The 23,340-nt window shown below is 34.7% G+C and overlaps 1 pseudogene; it reads left to right on the forward strand.

Moving 5' to 3' along the window:
• LOC130246310 (RNA cytosine-C(5)-methyltransferase NSUN2-like) overlaps window positions 1-23,340 on the forward strand; it is a 49,671-nt pseudogene that overhangs the window by 15,677 nt on the left and 10,654 nt on the right.

The following is a 23,340-nucleotide window of genomic DNA, read 5'->3' on the forward strand; positions in this document are numbered from 1 at the left end:
CGGAAGTCCCCTTTTATAGCTCTTTGCGACCAGCAGCTAATCAGAAGCCTGGCCATATTGAAATGGGAGCCTATGGGATACCACAAAAAACCACACAAGAAGGCAGGACAAAGAAATGAACCTATGCATGTGCACAAAAAGAAAGAAATAAACTTTAGTCATAACAACTGTTAATAATATTATTAGTTATTATTATTATTATTATTATTATTCTATTATTACTACTACTGATGATGATGATAATAATAATAATAATAATAATAATAATAATAACAAGTTATTGAACTGCAAATCTGAATATTAGTGTGCTAAATCTCTGCTTTGAAATCACACAAACAAAATACATTTAAATTGTATTCAAATAAAGTGTTGTTTAAAATGTTTTAAGTTTTTGCTGTACTGTAATGCAGAAATGGCTGACTCAAAAGAGACAAAAAATTAAAACATTAACTGTTTTACAACTTTTGACCGGTAGTGTTAATATGTTAAGACGCCATTTAATGATCACAGCACAGGACCCTAAAATACGACTATGCCAATTAAATTTGATACTTTTTCTCATACATCCTTCAAACCACTAGGATTTACCTTTTTTGTTTCCCAGCAAGAAGTTTTTAAAACCTATTTTTATTTATTGTTTTTATTTGTTGCTCTGCTTATTTCTCAGGTTCTTTAGAGTTAGCAGATGCCTCTCCAGATCTCCCAGGACTCAAATATATGCTGGAATTACATCTTGGAAAGTAATGAACTCAACTCCACTCTGACTACAAATTTGATTTTGCATAGGTTTATGTCTCTGCATAAATTCAGTCATTTCCCTGCATTCAGTGCAGCACAGCAGCTGTAGGAAACGGAGGTCTTTCACTAAAGCAACACTAGTCAAGTTTCCATCCAGCATGAAGCACATCTTTTTTTTTTATTTTTTTTTTTTTATTTTGGAAAAACATGAAAAAAAATGTAAACTGCTATTAGTAACAATTGAAAGTTATTAATCTCCTTGCAGTGCAATGGCCGAAAATACTGCTATGCTAGTAATCCTACTGCACACGTCAGCGAAACAGCCTAATAGTTATGTGACTGAATGTTTGTTAGATTATATTTTTTGTCTATCATTATTCCATTAACCCATTTTTTAACAAGTCAAAAGCCAGCTCACGCATCGTCACAATACCTAGTGCAGGCATGTCCAAGCTCGGTCCTGGAGGGCCGGTGTCCAGCAAAGTTTAGTTACAACCCCCAATCAGACACACCTGGGCTAGCTAATCAAGCACTTACTAGGCCTTTCTAGAAACATCCGTTGCAGGTGTGTTGACGCAGTTGAGACTAAACATCTGCAGGACACCGGCCCTCCAGGACCGAGTTTGGACACCCCTGGCCTAGTGGTTAGCGTGCTGTAGCACGTCAGGGCATCCCGAGTTTGAATCCCGGCTCAAAGACATTTCCCTACCACTACCCCCCCTTCTCTCTCCAACGTCGCTTCCTGTCTCAATAGCTGTCCTATTATATAGGCAAAAAGCCAGAAATAAATCTTTAAAAAAAAAAAGCCAGCTCAAGCAAGCTTATTTATTATTTTATTTTTTTGTTTTTCAAATTCTGCATTTTCTTCACCCGTTTCTGATTCTCAGTAAAACAGGTCATTAAAACATAGTGTTTTAAAAAATCTGGAATATCTTTTATTGTATGATTTAGTAAATAATATAATGATTCACTGAATGACTGATTTAGTCATTGAAAATGTTAGTTGGCCAGAATATTTGCGGAAAACATTACTCCATTAAAAAAACAACAAATATTTAGACTCTTTTTTTTTTTTTTTTATATAGAACCTTTTTGTAAAAAATTCTGATCAATTGAATGCACACTAGCTCAAATAACAAAAAAAGAAGTAATTTAATTAAAAAGAAATCTTAATGACTCCAAACATGGGTAACCTAGCTCTCTCTTTTTTTTTAGGTAATGACCAAGAAGGTCAGTGGTTCTCTGACTTTTTAAAAGTGCCAACGAGTCGACACACACAGATCAGACCCACCATGTTTCCACCATTAGACACGGAGAAGCTGGCAGAAATGAGACTGGAGAGATGGTAAGTTCTGGAAGGACTCTATTGTGTTTTACTGACACTTTCCACCAGATGGCACTGTACCTCCACAGTAGTAGTGGAGCAGTACCAACAACTGAGTAAACCATCACTTGGTTTTGTTTATGAAGAGTTTTGATTGTTGTCAAGCTGTAATGATTCTTTTGTGTTTTCAGTGTGAGGATACTGCCTCACCACCAGAACACGGGTGGGTTTTTTTTGTGGCTGTGTTGGTGAAAAAGGCTCCAATGCCATGGAACCGCCGTCATCCAAAGGTATTGTTTCAGATGGCTGATATACACCCACCGGTTTTTTATTAGGTACACCTTACTGTTACCGGGTTGGACCTGCTTTTGCCTTCAGAACTGGCTTAATCCTTCGTGGCATAGATTCAACAAGGTACTGGAAATATTCCTCAGAGATTTGGTCTGTATCATCATGACAGTATCAAGCAGTTTCTGCAGATTTGTTGGCTGCACATCCATAATGCGAATCTCCCGTTCCACCACATCCCAAAGGTGCTCCATTGGATTGAGATCTGGTGACTGGAGGCCATTGAGTACAGTGAACTATTGTCATGTACAAGAAATCAGTTTGAGATGATTCACACTTATGACATGGTGCGTATCCTGCTGGAAGTAGCCATCAGAAGATGGGTGCACTGTGGTCATAAAGGAACATAGTCAGCAACAATACTCAAGTAGGCTGTGGCGTTGACATCATGCTCAATTGGTACTAATGGGCCCGAAGTGTGGCAAGAATATATCCTGCAGCAGAAATCGAGACTCATCAGAGCAGAAAATGTGTTTCCAATCTTCTATTGTCCTATTTTGGTGAGCCTGTGCAATTATAGCCTCAGTGTACTGTTCTTAGCTGACAGGAGTGGCACCCAGTGTGGTCTTCTGCTGCTGTAACCTATCCGCCTCAAGGTTTGATGTGTTGTGTGTTCAGAGATGCTCTTCTGCACACCTCGGTTGTAACGAGTGGTTATTTAAGTTACCGTTGCCTTTCTATCAGCTCGAACCAGTCTGGCCATTCTCCTCTGACCATTAACAAGGCATTTGCACCCACAGAACTGCCGCTCACTGAATATTTTCTCTTTTTCTGACTATTCTCTGTAAATCCTAGAGAGGGTTGTGCACAGTAGATCAGCAGTTTCTGAAATACTCAGACCAGCCCATCTGATGCTCAGTTTGATCTGCAGCAGATCATCTTGATCATGTCTACATGCCTAAATGCATTGAGTTGCTGCCATGTGATTGGCTGATTAGAAATTTGCGTTAACAAGCAGTTGGGCAGGTGTACCTAATAAAGTGGCCGGTGAGTGTAATGCAGTTAATACAAATGAGCGAAACGCATTTGGACTGACGCCGAATGAGAGACACTTGAGTATTTTAGCACATTTAACACACACTGCTAGTTTCAGTTTCATATTGAAAACATTGGTTTTGGCTTGACCTACATAATGTTTATAGTGGATGCTGTTATAATTTAGTCTATATGTGGGTTTTATGTAAAGGATGTGTTATGGAGTGTTGAGGAATAAAAACTTTGTATGTTTTTTTTTACATTATATGATTATTATTATTATTATTATTATTATTATTATTTAGGACCATCGGTAACCTTATGTTTTTGACCTATTTTTTTATTAAATTGTAAATTTGAACATGAATGCCTGTTTTATTTTCTGCTCTTTCAGCACAATGAATTTGTAGTTACAATGATAGATTGTTGCCGTTGTTGTTTTCATTTTATAATTCATTATTATTATATTATTATTATTATGATTGTATTGTTTTATTATTTTTTATTATTATTATATTATTATTATTATTATCATCATCATCATTATTTTCAGCAGCAAGTAACACCATTTCATATACTAGTCAAGGTTCTTGCCTTGTGTCAAAAAAGAATAAGTTTTAATCTTAAACCATTATTTTTACTATTTTCATTATTGTCAGTATTTCATAATTTCGTTTATTATCAGTGCTATCATTATCATTATCATCGTTATTATTATTATTATTATTGTTATTATTATTATTATCATTATCAGCAGCAGCAGCAAGTAACCCTGTTTCATATACTCATCAATAGTTTACTCTCTTTTGACAGTTTTGCACGTTTTTAGTCTTCAACATTTATTATATTATTGGTTTTCTGTTATATTAAATCATTATTTTATTGGATTATATTATTATTTGTTGAATTATTGGTTATATTATATTATTTTAAAATTTCAAACAGAAGCATAGAGAATCCAGTATTTTTAACAGAGTACATTTCTGGTGTCTTTTTCTTTATTTTTGATTTTGTTTTTAGCCAATAAGCACATTCATAGATGAATCTCCCCTCTTTATCATTGTCTTTGAAATGTGAAACCAGTGTATTCTCATTTCTATTGTCTCTGGGTTTTCTCTGTGTGCGTGTGTGTGTGTGTAGCTCCGTAATAAGGAAGTGAGCTCCTCTGGTGAAGTGGCTCCTGTGGAGGAGCTGCAGATGGACGAATCCCCCACTGACGTCCCACCGGCAGACGGACCCTCTACTGACGCCCCTGTGGAGGCGCAGGAGGGGGAGAGAAACCCGTCTGTCCCTGAGACACCAGAGCCCGTAGAGGTCAAGAAAGATAATGTCTGTGGGTGAGTGTCTGCAGTCAGGTGTGTTTTGTGACAGTCCAGTTGTTCTATTGTTTTCAGGGCTGTTTGCCTGGTCTTTTTTTCTTGGTGTGCTCTGCATTTTGGGATACACTAATGAAGATGTGTTAGTCTGTGATGTTAAACTATAAAGCTGATGAGTCCATATGGGTTTTAATTATCATTGTTTTTAAATATTGCACTTATTTCAGATTTGTCTAGTGATGTTAACATGAATGAGCAGGTTTAGCTTTAATAACAATAATTTTAGGAACAATGACGATAAGTAGTTGTAAAATGATATGGCTGGAAGTTATAAAAGGATTGATAACAGGTATGCAATGATAATTGTAGCATGGTCACATCAATAATCTCCAGAAACATTGGCAACTCTGGAAATAATAATAGTAACTTATTAATAATACTTATTAATTGGCTTTATGTATTATTTTCTCAGAAAAGTAATGTAATGACAAAGCTGAAGACACAATGGCATATACATTTTTCTTGTAAGGTTGTGTTTGTACAATCTGAACAGTTTATAATAAACAGTTTCCTCCATTTACTGGGTAGTTAAATTAATAGATGTGCAGAAACTGTGCTGTTCTTAAATAGAAAGATACTTCATTCCTCTCTCTTTCCTCTTCTCTTCTTTGGGTAGTTCACCCAAAATAAAAATGTCCTGTTTATTTTCTCACCCACAGGTCATCCAAGATGTAGGCGACCCTTTTTTTTCTTCAGTAGAACATTAGAGAATATTTTAGCTGAATCTGGGGTCTTGTTTATTTATATAATAGCACTGAATGCTTTTTTAGAATAAGAAAATACACATAGAATCAAGCCTAAGGCCCAATCCCAATTTTACACTTTAGCCCTTCCTCTACCCCAATTCTCTTTAGCTTGAAGGCGTAGGGCTAAGAGAAAGGGCTAGATAGACCTTGAAACTGAGATTTTCCAAGATGACACTAGAAACCAAGGGGTACAAAACTTTCCAGAATACACCGTCTACAACTGCAAAATGTCTGGAGATATTGAAGCTTTTGGCCATTATAAGATTTTTACATCTAACAAGGATAGTTTTTTTATTATTCATAACAATGTTTGTGTTTTTACGGTCATGCTTTAAAACAATATATTAAAAGAAGCCAAATTTACCAAATTTATCTGTAATACCATAATAACTCTTGATAGCAGTCCCACAAATACAATATACACAATGACACTCGAATACCCTTTCAGAAATGTCCTAGTGGCTGGCAAGTACCGTTTTACAGTGCCTGGTATAATGTTAATTGTTCATTTGTGTTTACCATAGATGAATATGGCCACTATGTATATACACAGTATAGTACTTGCCACATTATATTATTATGATAACATGAAACCATTGCCTTTGGTGATTTCCTGAAGATAATACCAAAAAATAACGCAACTGGAATAACTACACTCATTGGCCATTGTAAATCTCCATATGAGCTTGTGATGACATATGATGCTGACCTGTGTAGGTGTTGTAGTGGAGTGTGCCATTTCTATTGGGGTAAATTTGATGCCATTCTCCTTCACACTCAGTTTTAAGAGCCAAGGGGTAAGGGTAAAAAAGTAACAGGATTGGGCCCTAATCAATCCCTTTGGCTCCTGATGGACCCACTGAGCTCTTTTGAAGCTAAATATCGGCCTTTGTAAGAACAGAACTTTAATTACAGTATATTAGCTTTAATCTTCAGTCTGGTCAAAACCGATCTCGGCTCATGTGTGAATGTAGTTCTGTCACTTTAATGATGAAATTGCAAGGGCGCAAGAACGAAAGGTCAGGGGAGCAGTTTGTTGGTAGCGGTTGATGGGTATTGATTTATTGCATCCCCAAACTAAGTATTGTCATTCTAAGCACAACGGACTACAAATGAACAGTATTTGCAGATGCACCATAGAATAGTTTGCAACAGGCTGTGGATCTTAAAGCTAATTAATAATTGTAAATAAAGTTCTGTTTCTTACTAGTGTTGTCACGATGCCAATCAATTCACTGAATCAGTTTCTACAGCATTTTGTTTTTCTTTCAAAATGTTATTGTTAATAAACGCTTGGTGTTTGCTGTCAGCTGAACAGAGTAGAACCATTTTTTAAAAGTAAGCAAATATAGAAATTTTGTCAGCAGTCCGAGCAGTTTTAACATTAATAATATTGTCCCAGCTTTGTTTAAAAAAAAAAATACACCGTTCTTACACAGACCGATCATTTCACTTCACAAGATCTCAGTGGATCATTAGGAGCCACAGGGATTGGTTTTGGAGTCGTTTCTTTGCGTTGATTTTTAAATTTTTTTTATCTTAAATAAAATTACCATTCACTGCCATTATATGAATCACCAAGGACTGTGGATTCGGAGCCAGATCAGTCTTAAATATAATACATTTGCATCCATAAATTCGCAAATGCACAGCACAATTCGTAAATTCAAAACACAATTCATCAATTCAATGTAAAAGCAAAAATATGTGTCAAACGCTCACACATATGCATCTCTACATAAATACATTTCAAATGTTTACACAATTATGTATATATAAAGGTCTTGATAAAATAATTTATTTTATCTTATATCAAATAATAACAATTAAATGGTGGAGCTTCTTGAGTTTCAGTAAGGAGCGTTTTGGTTGGTCAATTAAACTCACTTGCCATGGCTAAACAGAATATCCTCCAAAAAAAGATGTTTACGAATCATGTCCTGCCAGGAAGGTCTCAAAAATACCGCACACAAATTCAAAGCACTCCATGCTCATGTGAACATTTTCTAATGCACATTCAGTGGTTCATAAACGCATCTAACATAATTCATAATGCATGAGGAAAGTAGTTGTGGATTTATGAATTTTGTTTGGAATTTTCAAATTGTGCTGTGCATTTATGATTTTATGAATGCAAATATATTCTATTTAAGACTGATCTGGCTCCATAGGATTCAGCTAAAGTTTTCCTTAATGTTCTACTGAATAAAGTCCCCTAAATTTTAATGACTTCAGGATGAGTGAAATCAACAGAAACTGTTACGTTTTGGGGTGAACTATACACTTGATTTATGCAATGTATGTGTTATTACTACAAATTACTATTATTACTTAGTACTACAAACCCAGTTATACCCAGTTATAGCTTTAGCATCTTAAACGCCTTTTTAAATCTCCATTAACTTTCGGCCCTTAGTAGTTCTGCTGGTCTCAGTGTCTCCTAGTGGATGGTGTGTGATAGTGCAGTTTCTGCCTCTGCTTCTCCCCATTGACTAGCTCTCTGTCTGTTCCAGCCCTCCTCCTCCAAGAAGATGAAACTCTTCGGCTTCAAAGAAGATCCTTTTGTGTTTCTGACAGAGGATGACCCCATCTTTCCTCCCATACAGTGAGTGCTTTTTCCCCTCCATTTACAAGCCTCACTGCTCAATACAAAAACTGTTTTACGCTCTGACATCTTGCTACAGTATTTGTCTGCCTCACCATGCCTGAGTATTCTAGACTGGATTGCGTTTATGTAAATGAGCATTTATTATGTTATCCTTCCTAAGTGGCCAATCACATGAATCTTTTTATAAATAAAATAACAGTAAATGACAAAGAAAAAATCATTAGTGGCCACATTCATAGTTCCCTTAATCCAGAAACACAGGCTGCTATAATAACAGCAATAACGTTATAATAATAACAACAATGTAGTAGTAGTAGTAGTAATAATAATTGTTACAAATGTTAATATTGAAACGTGGTTATTTTTACTGCTGCTGTTGTTGTTGTTATTATTATTATTATTATTCAGAATACAAACTATAAAGTATTAAATACAAATCTAGAATATTTTTATCCTGCGTCCATTTTTGTAGTTTTTTTTTTTTTTTATACATTTTTGTTAAGTTGAAGGCCTGTATCTTCATCTAATAGTTGTCGGCATGACACAGACTAACATTACTCGCATTACTGAGCAAACTCGGAGCACTCACCGGCGATGACTCTCTTCCCAGGGGATGCTAAGCTCACGCAGGCATCCTGAACGTTATATATCCGTTTATATCGCACTTTAAGAAACTGGTCTGGCAGAGATCGTGTTTTGTAAAAAAATGCATTTTGTACTAGGCCCTAACATGTACATTCTTAAATGTTATTAATGGCAGCAATTCACACATAGATTAAGGTACATCTGAACAGTGATTTCCAATAATAAAATCCAAACGTCAAAAAATGGCGTTTATTGTGTTTTGCAACCAAACTCTTCAATAATAGAAACTGTGTTCATCAAAACTAAAATCTACGTCGTGTTTGCTGGCTTTTTCTGGCTTTTTGTGTTTGCTGGCTGGCGCATCACGCACCTGTCAGTCAATCAATCAGTCAGTCAGTCAGTCAGTCAGTCAGTCAGCATGTCACCTTAAAGGGTTAACAAATAACACCACGCACTACTTCAATTACAGAAAACTCTACTCTCTTATAATTCACTTACATTTTAATGCATTTTGGTGCAATTTTATCAAAAAACAGCGACTGAATGTTTTGAATGAGGAGCTGTAATGTTGCCATGGCAGGAATGAAATTTGGAGTGCCGCCCGGCCATAGAAGAATGAATGTAGCGGAAACCATGTTATATTATATTATATCAATGGTAACATGGTCACATTCCTGTTTTCCTTTAATTTCCTTTTATTTTCCTTTGAGCCAGAAACATACCCAACAACAATGATGTTGATCATATTACTAATACTACTAATAACAACATTAAAATAATTAACACTCGCACTATAAGTAGCTTTATGACTATCATTATTGCAATTATAAGTACACACACTGTTTTTTCGATCTCTGTTTTTGCAAACACACACATGCACATCTTGCCTGCAGTATTTGTCAGCGTTCTCCATGCCTGAATAAATATGCATTTGAGTAGGCTGGAGCCTTTGTTTATGTGCGTAAAAAAAGGGTTTGTGTTATATGCTATACATCCTATGAGGCCAATCAGATGAATGGATGGTAGGATCATGATCATTCAGTTGCTGTGACTCGCTCTTTTGTTTGAGATGAATGTTATTTATTTTCTCACACAGATGCACAGTGCCACAGCGCTGGCAACCTGCCATTTTGACTTGTTGGAGACAACGCCTCTGCTCCATATGCCGTAGCATTTTCCAGCGCTGTGGGCATATGTGCGTGTTTCGTTTTTTTATTTTGCACTTCTGTCTAACCATTAGGGATGGGCAAAATCTTATTGCTTGCAGTTTACTGGTAAAATGTTGGTTCTTCCAACAATAATGATTAGTCTTCCCATAATTATAGCGATAACTTACAATCTGGTTTAAATCAGTGATGTACAGTGTGACAAAACATTGTCTTTGCAATTAATAAATAATACAGTAGCAAATATGTGATACAGATTTGTATGAGTCTGTTTACAAACAAAGATTTACTCCAAATTCCCTTCAATATCTTTGTTTGGAACTTTTTTTTTGGTTTTTTTTTTGTGACTGGACATTTCATTTCACAGAATGAAGAAATCATCTCTTTAAAAAAAGATAGTATTTAATACGTTGATAAAGTCTGTGATTAGCATTGCATTATAAAGTGCACTAGATTCTTATAGAATTCCCAGCATATCATGAACTATTCATGTGTTATTGACTTCATGTTTGATCAGTTTAAGCGTTTGTCTTAACTTCTGTGATACGTATGTGGAGTTTTTGTTCCATGGAGTCCTCTAGTTTAAACCGTATGAATGAAACCTTATTCATATATGCTCATTATGTCCTATTTTGGGTAAAACAAATTGAAAATATTTTACTTATCTATAAAAAATAATCGACTCTTTTATTATTATTATTCTTATATTGACAGATTTTTTACCTTGATTGATTACCTTAAACCAACTAAAGTCATACTCAAAATAACACAAATCAAATGGAGTATTGTTGTTTTAGTCACATTGTCAAAGTGCAGTAAAGACAACTCTTCTTAACACTAACCAGGTGTAGGGTTTTTCACAGCAATTTGTGAAGAGTACACACGAGGAAGATGCATGAAACCGTTTGATGGCAAACAAAAGAGCGTTATGACCTAAAACGGTAAATGTTACAATAATGAAGACTAGCTGCATGTTGGTATGTGAAATTCTGGAGGGAATGGCATTGTGTAGTCATAAAATTGACTTGTTCAGAATAAGGGAATTAAATCAATTACTTATTGTAAATGTAAATACACCAGATAATCATAATATTGCAAGAAATTCCATTTTTTTATTATTATTTTATTTATTTATTTATTTTTTATTTTTATTTTAAAGTATTAAGTTTGTATCTCCCATACTGCAATTTGGCAGAGCCATTAAATTATGTCCACCTACCTAATAACCTGTAGAATTTGCTTTAGCCTACAAAACATTTATTTATTTAGTGAGGCTTTATTATCATTTTGGCAACAGCTATTCCTGCAGTTTATGTACATTGCTGGGTGATCGTGGTGTTGAAGTGTGAACCCACTTGTCCAAGTTTAATGTCATGTGAATTTGAAGACCAAGACATTGACTGAAATTCTTCTGCATGTTCCTTAAAGCATTCTTGATGATTCTGACAGTTTGGCTTGGCGCCTTATCCTGTTGCTATGAATGATTGAACATTGCTGCAGACCAAGTGCAGAGACTGACAGCTGTCAGGAATAGTGGCATAATGGGTCCAAAAATGTCCCCCAAAAAAAATAGTCCATGGGATAAAACCTCTGACATGGGCTTGTGTCATCAGACCATGTATCTATGCGCCACGACCTTCTATTGTTAATCGCTGTATCTGCACATGGCTGTTGATTGATTGAACCAGAAATCTTGGTTCATCAAATCATACTACTTTTTTTTCCAATCATCAACAGTTTAATCTTGATGATCTTGGGTCCATGTGTAGTAGGTGACTGTGTGTAGGTAGCATGAGGATGTTTGAGTCATTGTCTACACAGCCTTTAATGCAGAGGACTCTTGACTATCTGAGACATTGCCCTGGTCATCACTGTTGTAGCTGCTGGTGATTTGTTGCACTGTAGCATTGCAGTGGCGGTGGACAGTCAACGACCATTTCGGTGAGATATGCATCAGACACAGCTGGATGACAGTTTTTCAGTTGACCATCTGTGTACCACTTTTGATACATACTCTCTACAGCATAGGTCTCAAACTCGATTCCTGGAGGGCTGTAACTCTGCACAGTTTTGTTTCAACCCTTATCAAACACAGCTGATCCAACTAATCAAGGTGTTTAAGACTACTAGAGACTATTAATCAGGTGTGAGTTGGAGGTGGTTGGAGCTAAGGCCCCATTTACACTAATACTTAGATTTAAAACGGCGTTTTAGAATGAAAACAATCCGCATCCACACTGGCGTTTTACCTAGCGTTTCTGAACAACTCTTCAACACTATACGGCTGAAAATGCACATGTACTGCAGTGATGAGAGCTGTGCACGTTGGACAGTTCATCAAGGATCTACCGCTGGATCTAATCTCACTATGTTTGTTAAACATCTTATTTAATTCTTCTTGTTGTCTATATCTAATGACATATTACTAAAGACAATGACTTTTTGCTCTTTTGAATCTATTACTTGTTCTCGGGTAACGTGTTTTGGCTAAGCGCAAAGATACGTTTTTTTGCATTTATTTCCTATATTGAATAAACTTATTGTACGTTATACTTTTATAATGGCCATTTTTGATTATTAAAACTGATTTTCAGCAAAATAGAGGGTATGTTTTGTATTTCAATGAAAGTGAAAGGAGGCAGTTATGTTAATGGCTTCTGTTTTGTTATAAATATGCATACAGTGAGATGGCGGACATATAAATATGCAGCTACACGACGCCTCAAATTATTTGGTGTCTGTTAAGTGGCTAATATAAAAATGAAATAGGCAGTTACTCTTATGTTTTATTATGAAAGTGAAACTACGTAGCCAGGGTGATGTGAAGGAGGTTGTAAAGTACACTTTTCCCTTTGTAGATTTACCCGACTTGCCTTGGGAGTTTGTTTTTCATATCAAACTTGCGAAGTGTGAACTTACAAGGAGAGGATGCAAAACTGAACTTTGTTTAGGTTATTTAATATTGAGGAAAAAGCCCCAATCAGCCTCCGTTTTCAGACGTCTCCGTTTTCCCCCATCCACACTAACACGGAGCAGCATCATTTTAAAATGAAAACGGCGCTCAATTTTTTAGCGCTCAAACTCTGTCGTAGTGTGGACGAAAGGCGTAACCGTAGCAGAACTTATGCGTTTTAAAAATAAAATTAGTGTAAACGGGGCCTAAGTATGCAGAGCTGTGGCCCTCCAGGAATTGAGTTTGAGACCACTGTTCTACAGTGACACCTGAACAAGACCACAAGGTGTGCCTTTTGTACAGGGAAAGTTTCAAGAAACACTGCCATCACTATTTGTCTTCATTAAATCTCAGATAATTAATCAGCATTTAAAATAAAAAGTCCTTTCAGAGTTTTTTTATTGAAGACACTTGAATTGTCTTCAATTCAATGCTCATTATTTATCTGAGATTCAATGAAGACAAATAGTGATGGCAGTGTTTCTTGAAACTTACATGATTAGCATTTTACATATTTTGTCCACATATTACATAAAAACAGAAATAAAAAATAAATAAACCCACCCACATCACAAGCAATCCCTCAGACTCGTTTACAAAGAAATATTTAAATTGCAGAGTATGATGAAAAGAATATTAAAACATTACATGCATGCATTAGTCCATAGACAGGGTGTCCGCGGGGTCTTAAAAAGTAATAAAAGTTGGTAAATCTATTATGAGAAAAAATAAGGCCCTTAAAATGTATTAAAGTCTTAATCGCGTTTTGGTCTTAAATTGTCTTCAAGCATTGTCCAAAGTGTTTGACTCCAAAAAAGGATTTATATATTTGTTTTCCTCCTAATATCAACAATGGTGTGCTCAATCCACATGATTGGTTCAGGCAAGTGTGTGTCTGGCCAAAATCCTCCATCCCGGTGATGTCACGTAATTTGCGACAAACGCAGGAAGGTGATGTGACGATCTCCATGTGAAGTGAAACCATAGAGCAAAACAGACGGAAAAATGGGAAAATGTAAGTTTGCGTAGTCCTGATTAGAGAAAGATGAGTTTAAACAGTGACTGAAGTCTGTCGCTGAAAACAACCGCGTAATTTATTCTTTCAAGTTTTGTTTCTTCCAAGCTTATCTGAGATCTGTTGCATGGTTGTGCTTAATTGATATATTTAACTGCAATTGCTTATTAAGGTAAAGGTTTGATACTGATTAGAACTAAAAGTGGCAACGAGTTCTTAAAATATTCTGAGAAGGTCTTGAAAAGTCTTAAAAAGGGATTGAAATTACCTTTAGTATTCCTCCATATACCCTGATAGAGTTTAAGTCAAGGTAACAGATAAAAGGAGGCCAGATTTTGTGAAATTTATAAGCAGCTTTTTCTGTTCATACACTAATAACTACTGACTGAAAGCTGGTTACGTACATACACACTGCCTTGTGACACTATAGACTGAGAACCGCAATGTAAATGTGTAGTACACACAAGCAGTAATTTAAAATATTTGAGAGATGAGGAATTAGCTATTGTAAGATGGTGTTTGGACTGTGATGTGTGTTCATTTTATATTAAATATAAAATTAATTGGATTAATTCAGTCATTGTATATTTTAATGACTGTTATATTGCTTAAAATAATATATGCCATATAATTGTCCATTTTAACTAATCACCATTCGTTTGCAACATGCTCTCATTGCTTCATAATTGGATGTTAAGAATGCACTGCCTCATCAGTGTCTATTTCTTTGTCTGGCCCAGATCTTTCTACGACCTTTCTCCAAATTTCCCCAAGCTTAATGTGTTGACTCGAACCCATGAAGGGAAGAAGAGGCACCTGTACATGGTCTCCAAAGAGCTGCGCAATGTCCTCCTGAACAACAGTGAACGAATGAAGGTAAGAACGCGCTTACACACACACACACACACACACACACACACACACACACACACACGTTCATCAGTGCTAGCAGTGATTGAGGCTGGCGTTCAGGCAGATGGGGACAGCAGCTTCACTATGATCTCATCTCTATCTGCGCTCTAGTGCCTTCACATTCATCAAGTATGAAACAACCATCTGCTGCTGATGTAAACAGACATCACTGGAGTTACACTAGAACAAAGAACCCCACTGTAAACACGTACACACAAGAAACCCTTTGGTGGAGTATTTGGGATATGAGGAATTAATTACTGTAAAATTGTGTTTGAACAGTGATACACATTCATTGTTTATTATGTACACAATGAATTAGATTTATTAAGTCATTGTATGTTACGTGTTGAAATTAATGTTGCTGTTATTTATTTAAAATTATATATGAGGTGTAACTGTCAATTTTAACAAATTATCATAATTTTAAAAACAAAATTATTACAATAGTATAATAAAAAAGATATTTTATATATTATTATTATTATTATTATTATTATATTATGTACTATACATTATATACAGGGTGTCTGCTGAGTCTTAAAGTATTCAAAGTTAATAAATCAATTTAGAGAAATTTAAGGCATTAAAAATTCTTAAATGCTATTTTACATGGTATTAAATTGTGTATCATTTTGATTTATACAGTGCATAGTTGTATGCTAAAGTTTGCCTGAATTTAATCTGAATATTGGGATGCTGTGTCGTTTATGAAATCGATTAAAAACCTGCTCGATTTGACATCACGCTGCTTTGTTTATTCCAGTAACTAAGGTAACTCCATTATTTCTGCTGGTGTGGTACCTCCTGCTGGATTAGCATTTTTATTCATTATATGAATGCTGTTTCTTACAATCAGTGTTTAGTAAATATACTGTAAGTTATGTCACCTGTTGAAACTAAATTGGCGATGAGGTCTTATGTGTGGAAAGAGTCTCAAAATAATCTTAAAATAGTTTTAAAAGTTAATAAATATCACTCTCTGATTTCCTAATATAACAATGATGTAATAATTTCAAGTAGCATGTAAGTGACTACTAATTACTACTGTTGCTGATACTACTACTAATTATAATAATAGTTGTTATTATTATTATTATTATGATTATTATTATTATTAATAGAATATGTATTATACATTTATTGTTTTGTTACTCTAATAATGTTCATAATAATAATGTATGTACTATACATTAAATAACAATGATGTAATAATTACATGTTGCATGTAAGTGACTACTAATTACTACTACTACTACAACTACTAATTATAATAATAGTTTTTGTTGCTATTAATTATTATATTATTATTTTTTTTTTTATTATTATTATTAATAGAATATGTATTATACATTTATTGTTTTGTTACTCTAATAATGTTCATAATAATAACATATGTAATATACAGTAAATGACAATGATGTAATAATTACAAGTAGCATGTAAGTGACTACAAATTACTACTGTTCCTGAAACTACTAATACTACTACTACTACTAATAATAATAGTTGTTGTTGGTGTTATTGTTATTATTATTATTATTATTATTGTTATTATTATTATTATTATATGTAGCGGACTGCTGTTGCAGGTATAGATGTTTTTTTTTTTTTTCATGTCTGAATTGTCTTTATTTCTGCAGGTTATAAACACAGGAGTGAAGGTCTTGTCCAGAAATAATGACGGAGAACAGTTTGGTTGTGCTTTCAGACTGGCACAGGAGGTGGGTGTTTTAAAACAATAGTTTTTTGTTAAAAAAAAAAAAAGTGTAACAGTATGTTATGACTTTAAAGTTTGGTTTAGGGGTTAAAGAGGTAACATTTTGATGTGACTCAATTTGATGAGAGCTGTTAGCAAAACGACAGCCAAGTGTGACAAAATAAGTGAATTTATTTACAAAAGTGAAAAGAATTCAAACAGGAAGATACTATGTACAAGTTGAAGTGTCTACTAAAAGACAATAAATCAATTAATGTATGATGTTTAGGGAAAGAGGATTTCAAGTGATGCCAAATAAAAGAAAGCAATATAACAAAAACCACAAACTGGCTGAAAATGATCCTTTAAACTGCTTAATAGAAGAAAAAAAACGTCTTCAGAGTTTGCACGCCATATCTAGACTAGGCTTCTAACACAAATGCGTATAAAACTGCAAGCGGTGTTTTACTTTTAGGCTTGTGTCTACAGTGGTCCCTTTGGTGTTTGTTTGTGGGAGTTACGTTCTAAAAATAACCCACAATAGGCCAAATCCATGAAGTAGTCAGCTTTATTTTTACAATTAATATTGATGTTTTAAGGCTGCAAAACTCCTCACCACACACTGTTCTCAGACAGGCATTTAACATTTTTAGACTGTTCTCTCGTTTAAACACTCAAAGTTCAAACCTTTTTAGAAAAATAAGTCCAGTTTTATAGAATGAAATCAAAGATCAAAACCATTTGATTGTCATTTATTTATTCTGTAATGGCGCCCTACGCATAACTTTTATCTTGCTTTAGCATGTCCAGAAGTTAACCTTTTTGTGCGATGGTTAGCATCTTCCTCTGCCTTTTGGGTGCTATCACAGATGACTTTGATGGTGCAGAATGTTTCGTCGACATTGTGGGGAGAAAACTTGCAAACATACAGTATACTACAGCACTTATTTATGTAAATTTGGCAAGCCGAACACATTCTGTACTGTACAGGACACATGCAAATTGCAAATCGTGAAACTGCGAGGCTGTGAAAAGCAAACCGCATTATAGCAAGGGACCACTGTAAAGACAGTGGTGTTTCCTGCTTGTTGCAAGATGTAGATCACATGACATCTAAACTCCTCAATTCCCAAGGGAATTCTAAAACTGACGATCAGGGGTCGTGAAATATACAACAACTGAGACGAGAACTAAATCAAACTCAAAAGTCAAGTCAACACAATATATCAACATAACACAAGCCAAAAACAGAGCAGAAAAGTAAGCAAGCAACTTCCACGCTAATGTCCCTTTAAACTTTGAGCTTCCATTCTGCTGGGTGCGTTTCCCAAACAACGGCGTAACTCACGGCTGAATTATCATAGTACGATGCATCGTTTGGGAAAAGAACGATGTAGTGACGAGTGTTTCCCAAAACGCATATTTCTCTGTCGCAGATCCATCGCTTGAACCATGTAAGTCATAGCGTAAAGCGCCCATAATGACGCTTTAAAAAGGGCAGAGTAACTACTTCTTTAGAGAAGAACCTCATAATTTCTTTGTGCAAATTATATTGTTTTACACGCACACGCATTTAAAATAAAATCTAATATTAGATTTGGTAAAAACATGCACTCACTTTCCTTATTAACTGAAATATATGTAAATGCCACATATAGGGCCTGTGTTTCCTTTACAAATATTATTGAGAATATGACATATCCTATTCTAAAGCATAAAATCACTTACAAAAGCTAACACGTATTCTAATATCATATATAAATCATATGAATAAATAATGAGGATATTTATTATAAAATGAAATTTAATATTTATGTATTAGAAATGAAAAAAATCATACTTTAATAATAATATTAATGATGATGATTATGATTATTATTATTATTATTATTATTATTATTATTATTATTATTATTATTATTAAGTAGGATATTGTTTATTTATTTATTTATTTATTTTTTAAAGTCTACTTTTACAATTTGACACTTGTAAACCACAGCAGAAAGTTCTAACCAGCAGGCCCATGTCAAATACAGTACAGATACTTAATAAATAACCTAGTATAAATTAAAAACATTTAACATTTGTTTTTTGTTTTCACAAGCTTTGGAGACGTAACATAAATTGCACTTTTGAATAATAGGTCACCTATAGCTTTCGTCATGACGCTGTGTTCAAAATGACGTCAATGTTTTCAAAGTGCACTGCGAAGGGAGCACAATTGTAAACATGAAGATCGCTAAAACTGAACTGTAAAAATAGATTGAAAGCAAATTACAAATAAGAGTGATGATTAATGCTTTTTTATTTTTAATAATTCCAACTTTGAATGTTAGAATTTTCTAAATGAATAGGGCATAGGAGGGATAAGTGGGAATAGAACACAGCCGGGAACTATATTTCTAACTACAGCTCCAGAGGTGTAGTTGCGAGTGTTCAAGTTTGCAACGCAGTTTGTGAATGTTCATTGGAGAGACAATCACGGCAAATCAACAAACTATGTTTCTAACGACGGAACTTGCGACCTTAGTTGGCTAACGATGGTTTTGGGAAACGCACCCCATATTGGCATCGTAGGTGGTGACATCACAGAGATTGATGTTGACTGACGTATCCACAGACAAATGGGAAACTGATTGAGAGAGACTAACGCACAAGCAAAACAACACCCACACATACATTTGGCTGTAACACAGTATTTAAATCATTCTGTATATGCATCACATAAATTAAATAGGAAAAGTTGTGATGTAAATTGGTACTGGAAAGTCTTTAATAAATATACCTGTAATAAATGGATTTCTACTTTTTTCAAGTAGAGATTTAAGCAGCAGCAGTTTAATCCTAGAGCTCGATATAATGGTTGCAAGATATAATGGTTGCGTTTCACATGTGATTTTAATCAAAAAGGCTTTGGAAGTTAAGTCATACTGCAGTAATCGGCCTATAATTAAAGAAACTTCGTTTTCTCAGATGTTTTTTTTTTTTTTTTTTTTGCTCAAACTAGGTTCAGTGGTCTATAGGGAAACCCGTTAATCTTAATGTGCCGTTAATAACCTCAGCTTGCCTGTCTGTCAGCTCTAGAGAGAACTTCCATTACCATTTTCCACAACAGTGTATTGATTTTTAGCTTGAGGATGATCTGTTATGTTGAATTTGTGTATGGGTATTCATTCAGTCTTCCCATAGATGCAGAAATAGATTCAAATGTGTCTGCAGCTGCTTTTCAATGCTGATTTAATAAGAAAGAGATTTTGCACTAGACTTAATCATTCTGTGGTGCAAAACAAAAGTGTCTTTGGACCGGTATGGTATAGAGAAATGAGTTTGTCTGTTGTCTGTCTGCAGGGTGTTTACACTTTGTGCCCGTACATCAGAGCCCGAATCATCAACATTAGCGTGGAGGACGTGAAAGTTCTGCTCACACAGGAAAACCCTTTCCTCAGCAAACTTGGAGATGATGCTCACATGCAGGCTAAGAAACTTGGTCAGTGTCCTAATGATGCCTTCTGTTCTTGCAGTGTTTGTTATCTGAAAAGTGTCTGAAAATTGTGTTAATGTGCTTTTTTTTTTGTTTTTCTTGTACTTGTCGTCTGGAAATTTGTGACAACACTAATATTGCACATTAAATCCAGTGGTCTGTATTAATACATTGATGAATAGCATCATTTTTTTTCTTCTTAAAGAAATAAGAGAAAAAATGGTTCTGTCCAATGTTGATATGATGTTGAGAGGAAGAAGAGTTCCGTCATGCTGTTTTTCCTGTTATTCCATAAATGTGAATGAGATTTTATACATGCTTAAGACAACTGTTATTAAGTGTCATTTGCTCAGTTATGTCCCTTTAAATGCAAAGATGACATTGACTACGTTTACATGGACATCAGTAATCGAATTATTTGCTTTAACTAAGAGAATAATAAGACTAAGGTATTTACATGAGTTGCTTTTGGAGTGTTAGTTCATGATCCCGTTTTACATGTTATAGCACATAATTCGATTAACGTCATTGCGTCATCGCGCTATCTGCATTTCATCTGGAGTTTCATGCAGTTTCGGGTGTTTCATTTTTAATTTGTCGACTTTAACTGCAGTTTGGCACTTTCACTTTCATTCACGAACATTTCATGCATGCCCTCCGTAACAAACAAGATATTGGATGCAACTATGAACTGCTGGAAGAGTTCGATTATGACTCTAATCGGATTAAATTAATTTAAAAAAAAACGCTGTTTACATGGTTAACTCTTATATTGTATTGTCCTAATCGCATTAAAATCAAATTATTGGTGTCCATGTAAACGTGGTCAGTACAATGTCAGTACTCTATCAAGTCATTTTACAACGGCTTCATTCATTTTTAGTGACGTTTTAATCTCTAATTCAATTTGTAGCACTGTTATTGCGGTCAAGAAAGATATTGATGTATAATAATATAATGTTAAATATATGATATATTACAAAATGATAATATGATAATTAATGATATATTATTTAATTTCCCCCACCCAGAGCAAATGCTGGACTGCTGTCTGTGTGTGACAGTCTTACTAGTCAGTTGAGTGAGCACACTTTCATCCTGCCCAATCAGAATTGCGCAGTCAATCTATGGCCACAATAAAAAAGAAAACAAACAGGAAAGCGCTGACAAGTGGGATGATGGCATCTGCTGCCTCAGAAGCATTAATAGTCAAATTAATATCAAAGAAAAACAGCATTTGTAATATGGGAATATTTTGGTTTCAAAGTCACAGACACAAAACAGGTCATTTTTAAGAGCTGTCGCAGAATTGTTGCCACAGCTTACAGATTATTGAGCTGGAGCTTGACTACAAAACTAAATCGCAAATCAAATCAGAATCGCAATATCTGTCAAACGAATCGCAATTAGATATTTTCCCCAAATCGCACAGCCCTACCCTGATGTATAAAACCATTAATATAAATTAACCAGTGGGAAAAGCGTGTAATGTTTCAGTATTAACATAAGGACATATGACCAGCAACACGTTTTATCCTGAGCCACAGGCATTTTTCAGAGAGCACTGTGATTTTTAGAACGCCAGGAGTGTGTTTCTTTTTTTTCCCGTTTTAAATGTGCTGGCAGAAAAGATTTCAAGCGCTCATCTGAGCATTTTTGTAATTTTATCTGCTTTGCACGTGCCCTGTCAGTCATCTTAGTTGAAATGTGATGATGAAGTGACCTGTCTGCGCAAATATGGTGCTCAGAAGTATGCAAATCCACACATTGAGTATCACCTAGAACAGCCTTTTGTAATGTTCAGACTAAATTTTTTTTATTTGGTATATATTTTTTATTTTATTCTTCCACTGGTGTTAAAACTGCATTTAGACCCCTTAATGTTATGAGTGCTATTGGGATGTGAAGAGACTTTCAACCAGCATCACAAAAAATTGTTTTTAAATCAAATCGCCTACTTTGCCTTCAAATCCCTTTCATAATACACTGCTCTAAAATGTTCCCTTTTTTCTCTGTAGAAATGGGCAGCATTGTTTTGCGATACCTACCAGATCCAAAGTAAGTACTATTTATTTTTTTAACCATATTTCTTTCACAAATCTCAAGAAGATTGGTTGGATTTGATTTCTGAATTAGTCTACAGTCTTTCCTTAAGTTGTCCTTTTTTATGACAGACCATAACAGATTCTGTACCTAGTTAGCTGGAGAAAAGTTAGTTGCCCAAGTAGGCAGTAGACCAAAATGGGAAACTGGGATTGGAAAAGATTTATAATATATAAACAGGAGCTCTAAATCAAATGCATGGCAGCCATCACACCTTTTTCGATATTTCGAGTAATTAATCAATATTTTGTTGTGTGGTGATATGCTAGTATGTACGTGTAAAGTACGTGAAAGAGGATTTGCACATTCTCATTCAGGATGAACTCGCAAGTTTTAAACATTCACAACTTTTTGTACACTCTCATACATTTGCAAATGGTGTTTTGCATTTGTGAAACGTATTTTATGAATATGTATTTTCATTTTGTGCACGTGAATTTTTTTGTGAATATAAATATTTTACGCAAGTGAATTTGGTTTTATGCACGTGAATTTGGCGACGCATGTGTACATCATGTCTTTTGCATGAAATACTTTAGATACTAAACTAACTAAAGGTCAGTTTTCTTTAAAAATCAGCGATCTCCACTGGCTGGGTGATATCTGATATAAAGTGGGTCTGAGATTGTACAATAAGCACTGCATTAAATTACATTTCCCCCACCATGTCTTTATAATATGAGCATTTATTTTACCCCAGTATATTCAATTTAGCTTCTGCGCTAGCCTGCCGATTCTGACAGACGTGTGCGAGTAAACAGCTTTTTGTCTCATTTTACACTTGAGCTAAATGAATGAAAAAGTTTATTTAACTGAATGTATTTTAATTGCATTACAACATCGATGCTGTAAAAAGAACCGTATAAAATGGAAAAAAAGTCACAATAACAGGTCACTGGAAGTTTATCAGTATGGGAACAACACTAGCTCGGCATATACCCTATAATTTTTCTTATTTGTTTCATTTCGGCTAAAATAAAAGCAGCTTTTAAATTTTTAAAACCATTTTAAGGTCAATATTATTAGATATTGTTAGCCCCTTTAAGCTATATTTTTTTTCTACAGAACAATCCGTCGTTATACAATAACTAGCCTATCCTGCCTAGTTAACCTAATTAACCTAGTTAAGCATTTAAATGTCACTTTAAGCTGTATAGAAGTGTCTTTAAAAATATCTAGTCAAATATTATTTACTGTCATCATGGCAAAGATAAAATAAATCAGTTATTAGAAATGAGTTATTAAAACTATTATGTTTAGAAATATGATGAAAAAATCTCTCCGTTGTTTGTTTTTTATATTTTACTACAA

This window comes from Danio aesculapii, chromosome 19, assembly GCF_903798145.1.
Source record: "Danio aesculapii chromosome 19, fDanAes4.1, whole genome shotgun sequence".
In the NCBI taxonomy this organism is placed as follows: domain Eukaryota; kingdom Metazoa; phylum Chordata; class Actinopteri; order Cypriniformes; family Danionidae; genus Danio; species Danio aesculapii.